We start from the raw sequence: 7,110 nt of genomic DNA on the forward strand, positions 1-7,110 counted from the left end.
CTTTTGTGAAAATTTCAAATTTGCCTTTGCTTGATGGTAAAGTTACCTATTTAAATAATTTTTTAATAAAAAAGTAACGATTATTTTGATAAATACACCCATCACAACCCCTTCTAACTTGAACCTTTGTATTTTGAGGGTTGTCAATTCTAGACAAACCAAAAATACAAATATTAAAGTTAGAAGGGGTTGTGATGGGTGTATTTATCAAAACAATCATTTTTTTCATTAAAAAAATTATTTAAATAGGTAACTTTACCATCAAGCAATGACAAATTTGAAATTTTCACAAAAGTACAATGGCATTTTGGAAGTTAGTGTCCTGGAACTTTCTTTGTAGAGAGACTTATCATTTAATTAAAATTTTAACTTTACTCCTTATGGAGATGACAAAAGTACCCTTTGTCATGTAATAATATTTACAAAATTACTCACAAAAGTAACTGTTTTTAAAAAATAGAAAACAAAATTAATAAATCCACCCTTCACAACTCTCTCAATCTTGAACCTTTGTAATTTCAAGGGTTGTGAAGTTTAGATTATCCATATATATATATAAAATATCAGGGACGATACAACTCTATCACCATTCAGGATACGTGTCTCAAAAATGACGGTAAAAGAAGACAGTCAAACACCAATCACTATTGCTACAGTAAAAGCAACATTATTGCCAAAAACACTGTTGCTACAGTAAAAAGCAAACAACAAGCTTTGCTTTTACCCTACGTCTTGCTTTGACGTGAAAGAAAATGTATCTTACCTTGTCTGTGCGGACTTAAGAACGTTTGGAGTCCGCCCTCCCCTCTTCTATAAAAGGAAGACCAGGCCTTAGAAGTAAGCACCTTGGGATTTATTTCTGAATATCATAGCTAGGGTTTTAGTACGTTGTAAGTAAGTGCTTTTTGAGTGATTGTTGTAACCTTGAGTACTTATTAGAAGTACTTCAAGTTTGTTTTTTGCCTCTCACCTCTATTTCGAGCTTTCATGTAAGTGCATATCTCTGTTCTGCTTCTGTTAAGTGCATATCTCTGTTCTGCTTCTGTACTTCTGTTTCTATTTTATAATTCAATGTTATTATGTATGAATGTTACTCTTTCTTCTTTATGAATTTTATTGATTCCTCTTCCGCTATTTATGGTATCAGAGCCGAGTTTATTCAGTAGAAAACTTAACCAATTTGCACATTTTATCTAGTTAACATACCTAAAGTCGCTATGACCCAAAGACCGCTGTGACCCAAAGACTACTGTGAGCCAGGAAGGCTGTAACGTACAGGGACTGTTTCCGGTTGACATAGAGAAGAAAACTAAGATAAAATGGCAAATTTGTTTAGAACATTATCGAATAGAACAGCTTCTGGTAGTTCTAATAATAATACTCCACGAGTAAATAATAGAGAATAAATAATAATAGATAATATTGAGAAAAAATTGCAAAACTAAAATATCCCAAAAGTCCTTACAAATGATATTTATAAAAGGGGAACATTTGAGTTTAAAAGTAGTTTTTCAATAAAAACGATTGAAGAAACTCTCTCAGTTATGGAAAATCAAGATAGCTTTCAACTCTTTTCAATTAGAATGATTACAGATCATATCAAAAGGGGTTATAACTATCTTCATATAGGTCTTGTACAAATACCAGTAAAACCATTAACTAGAGAAGGATTAAATAATTCGGTTTTACTCTGTTAAGATAAAGTAGACATAGAAGATTCAGTGACTCTCTTTTTGGGATCGTTGAGTCAAGTGTCAGCAATGGACCTATATATTTCAACTGCTTTCCAAATTTTTCTATGTCCTTATCCGATCCAAATTTATTAAAAATGCTAACCCTTAACCTTAAACCTCAAGGTTTTGACATGGATATTGGATCCCAGAACTTGGCTTTTGTTTATAGAATTTGTTTTAAGGTCATGAACACTCTTTATCCTAATGCAAGATTAATGGATAAAAACGGACAAACAATATTTTTTCAAACTAATATGGAAAAATCCAATTTTGTCATGCATAAAACTATATGCTGGAAGCAGGTAAACTTACCTGAAAAATTGGTCTCTATAAACTGAGACTCGTTTACCTATTCCTGAAAATAAAGAGCTAGAACAAATAATTGAATATCCAAATGGAGAAATTGAAATCCAATGTTCCCCTTAGAAGAACCAGATTGAGTATTCTAAATATTATTTTAGCTCTTAGATTGCCTACCAAGAATACTGTACCTTCAACTTATACTCGTAGAAGTTTTACTTCTTCAGTACCTCAATCTAATTATGAAAAGGCGCATGATGACAAAATCATTTTAGAAGGATTAAGAAAAAATGAAAAACAGGTACAACATCCAGTTTTACTGTAAATACTCCCAGCACTTCTCAGACTGAGCCTGATGAGCCTACTATATCTGAATTTGATTTTGAAGTTCTGACAATTTAAATCCAATATAAGTTTGTCATAGATAAAGAATGGGTAAAAAGGGATTTTCTGTCTGAAGAAAATAAACAAATAAAGGAATGGTTCCTCAAAGAATTTAATGAAAGACTGAAAGAACTCTTTCATAGTAAATTTAATAAATTCATGATACAACATAAAACAAATATAAATTTTTTAAAATGACTTAAGTATATCCTTAAAAAGGAAGGAATAAAATACCCAGAATTTCAGGATAATACTATCAAGAATATTAATATTATCCAAAACATCTTTCAAACCTTTCATACAGTTAAAGGAGTAAGCATTGAAGCTATCCATCATCCTGAAACTAGTCTAAACCTAAAAAGAGAAAAACAAGGCATAAAAGCTTCATATTTCAAAATTGGACCAAAAGATTCTGATAATCAGATGACTAAAATTGAAGTCATACCCAATATAATAGAACAAAATAATTATATAAATTTATTCCTAGAGACTATAGGGAAACAGACCAATAGAATAGAAAACATAATAAATAAAATAAAACCTCAAGAAAAGGAAGAAGATAAAGAAAAGAGTGCAGTTTTATTCAAACCGCCTCCAAGTATTGCCGTAGGAAAATTTAACCTGCAAGGAATTAAAAAGAAAAAAGACAATAAAGAATTGGTAGATGAGTTGATGAAAAGATTTGAAAAATTAGTTATTAAAGGAAAATCAGGTAATATCCAAGTACTTCAACAAGACAAAAGTTTTTCTAATCTTGAAATATCTAAAATAGAAGAAGCTTTTAAACCAAAAAGCTTGGAGCTTAATAGGATTGACTATGGGAAAAAGACTATGCATGTAGCCCCAACAAGAATGTATTATCCTAGGCCCACTCCTATAGATCTACAAATAGAAAATGACTTCATTACTACTCTAGTCTCCTATTCAAGATGATCTATAGTAAATTGGAATATAGATGGAATGTTTGAGAATCAAATTGTCGATCTCATGAAACATATGACTATGTATTCCACCGCATGTAAAGCAAGTGGAAACCAAGACCACAAAATTGCTAAAGCCATATATGTGGTTTTATTGGATGGCTTAGAGGATGGTGAGATTTTCATATGGACGAAAAGGCAAAAAATCAAATCTTAAATGCTACTAAATAATGGGCTGTTAAAAGTACGGTAGGACCTGGACAGGTCCTTGAGAATATAGTCACTGATGGAGATGCAGTAAATACTCTAATATATACCATTACACTTCACTTTGTGGGGAGTACGGCTCTTTTATCAGTCAGATCTGAGGATCTACTTTCAAATCGTTGTTCAACTCTTTTACATTTCAAATGGTATAAAGATGTATTTTATTCCAGACTGCTATCTCGAGAAGATAGTAAAGCTGACCATTGGAAATAAATATTTATTGTTGGACTTCCTCATTTGTTTGGGGAAAAGTTAATATAATATTGAAAAATAAGCATGGAGGAATTATTTCTTATTCCTTGTACACTCTTGAAGAATTATCAACAGAAAGTTGTACTGAAAGTCTTACTTTATGCACAGACTTAAAATGGAAAAGACAATTGGAGAAACAAAGAATGACGGGGAAAAAGGAATTGAGAGATTTTTGTGAGCAATTCGGCTTTAGCACAATACCTACTTCCAAGCCCTCTCACAAACAAAAATTTAGAGACTTTACAAATTCTAGAAAGACAAAGTCTAAATATTCAAAAGGGAAGAAAAATACCTTTCATAAAATTTTTTTACAAGTTCACTCCTTTTAAAAAAAAAGCAATTATTTGATATCCTCTTAATTAAAAGAGATGATTTTGAAGAATCTTCCGACTCTGATGAAGATATGCTCTTCGGAGAGATAAATGATGAAGAATTGATTTTCTTCATTTCGGATTCTGAAACAGATTATGAAGATATTAATTGTCAGTGTAATTTTTTGAAAGGCCTAAACTTAAATACTCCGACCAAGGAAGAAAATCTCATAATTAACCTAATTGATAAAATAAGTGACCTTGAGGCTAAAAAAGAAGCTTTAATTCATTATATCAACATGGCCAAATAGCCTTCAACTTCTCTTGCTCCTAAACCGACTCTTGTTCCTACTAATGAATATTACAACTTTAGTAATAGTATGAAAAGAGTTCAAAATAGAACTCAAAACCAAAAAGAACCTACAATTCATGATCTAAAAAATGAAATAAATGAGGTTCGAAATGAACTGATAACTCTAAAAACTAGAGTACAAAGTCTTGAAATAGCAGCCATTAAAAATGACAGTGGAAATGAGGAAGAAAGTCCTAAAAAAGAATTTAATAATCTGATGCATGATTATATTCAAAATCTGTTACCACCCGAAATGGAAGATACACTCCCAAAAGTGACAGACGATCCACAAACTTCCAATAACTGTAATATGTTAAAGAAAATACAAGATTATAAATATGTCAACCTCATGGATAAAGTAATAACCCAAAGATGATTTACCATCATAAAAATAGTGGTATAAAAAGAGTTCACTTTTCAAACTACTGCTCTTATCGATTCAGCAGCCGATCTAAACTGTATAAATGAAGGACTAGTTCTAACCAAATATTTCAACAAAACAACCCAGGTTTTAAACACTGCTGATGGTAGTAAAATGATAATAAAATATAAACTATCTGATGCAGCAGTTTGCAATAATGGTGCATGCTTTATTTCTTTTTATAATGGTTAAAGGATTAAGCCAACCTGTGATACTTGGAACTCTCTTTTTAAACATGTTTACCCCATTAGAATTGATAATACTAAGATAAAAGCTGATATTGAAGGATATGAAGTAAAATTTGACTTCATTGATAAACCAATAATTCAGGAAATAAATAGCATAAAAAATAAGATTTCTATGAAAGAAAGATTTCTCGTTCATTTAAAAGAAGAGATTAAGTATAAAACTATTGATGAAAAATTAACATCTCCACAAATACAAAATAAATTTAATAACTTCAAAATGATACTGGAAAAAAAAGTTTGTACAGAAATCCCTAACACTTTTTGGAATAGAAAGAAACACATTGTGGAACTTCCTTATAAACCAGGCTTTAACGAACAGAAAATTCCAACTAAAGTCAGGCCAATATAAATAAATAGCAGACTTTTAGAAATTTGTAAAGCTGAAATACAAGAACTGTTTTACAAGAAACTAATCAGGAAAAGTTCTTTACCCTGGAGCTATACAGCTTTTTATGTACAAAAAGCTTCGGAGATTGAAAGGGGAGCCCCACGCCTTGTTATAAATTATAAACCCTTGAATAAGGTTTTGAGATGGATTCGCTATCCTATTCCAAATAAAGGGATCTCTTTGATAGATTAGTCAATGCCTGTATTTTCTCAAAATTCGATTTAAAATCAGGATATTGGCAAATTCAAATTTTGGAAAAAGATAAATATAAAACATCATTTAATCTTTCTTTCGGGCATTTGGAATGGAATGTAATGCCTTTTGGGTTAAAAAATGCCCTTTCAGAATTTCAGAATTTTATGAATGACATTTTTAATCCATATACTAAATTCATTATTGTCTATATTGATGATGTCCTCCTATATTATGATAATATTGACCAACATTGGAAATATTTAATTATATATTTTAAAGCTATAAAAAATTTCAGACTAGATGTTTCTGCTAGGAAAATAAACATTTTTAAAACAAAAATTAAGTTCTTTGGGCATAATATCTTTCAAAGAAGGATAATTCCTATCGATAGAGCAATTGAATTTTCTTCCAGATTCCCTGGCATCATAAAAGATGAAAAAGAATTACAGAGATTTTTAAGATGTCTAAATTATATTTCAAATTTTTATAAAGATTTAGCTTCAGATGCTAAATTTTAATCCAGAGACTAAAAAAGAATCCTCCAGATTGGACTAATGAGCATACCGTGGCGGTTAGAAAATTAAAACAGAAGGCCAAAGAATTACCTTGTTTAGCTCTATCCAATCCTACATCTTTTAAAATTATTGAAACGAATGCTTCTGAAATAAGATTAAGAGGTATCCTTAAATAAAATATCCTAGATGAGGAACAACTTATACACTTTACCTCTAAAGCCTGGAATCCGGCACAGCAGAAATATTCTACTGTTAAAAAAGAGGTCTTAGCAATAATACATTGTGTCATGAAATTTCAAAGTGGCCCACTTAACAAAAAATTCCTCATACGGACTGATTGCAAATCAGCCAAAGACATTTTAGAAAAAGATGTCAAAAATCTAGTCGTCAAGTAAATTTGTGCTCGATGGCAAGGTATTCTTTCTGCTTTTGATTTTTGATATTGAACATATTCAAGGGAAAAATAATCACCTTCTTGACTTTTTGACTAGAGAATTTTTGCAGGGAGGGAAGGAGAAGCCAACAGCCGAGAATACAGCCGATAGATATAGTCCCTAGCTCAGGAAAAGGCCTGACTATATATAATAGCCCAGGAAAACACCTGCCTACAAATAGTTCAAACCCAAGAAAATCCATGGCATCCTCATCAATTTCAAATACTTTAATAAGAACGCAAGCTCAAGAGATTCAAATATCTCCTTAACAATCCCCTTTGAGCTCTAATAGTCCAAACCCTGAAAGAACTTCATTTCTTGATATAACTTATATCCTACTGATCATAATAGAAAATGAACATAGAGAAAAAGACCCTGTTGAATTAGCCG

Source organism: Amborella trichopoda, chromosome 12 (assembly GCF_054954075.1).
Source record: "Amborella trichopoda isolate Santa Cruz 75 chromosome 12, AtrichopodaSantaCruz75HAP2 v2.0, whole genome shotgun sequence".
Classification (NCBI taxonomy): Eukaryota; Viridiplantae; Streptophyta; class Magnoliopsida; order Amborellales; family Amborellaceae; genus Amborella; species Amborella trichopoda.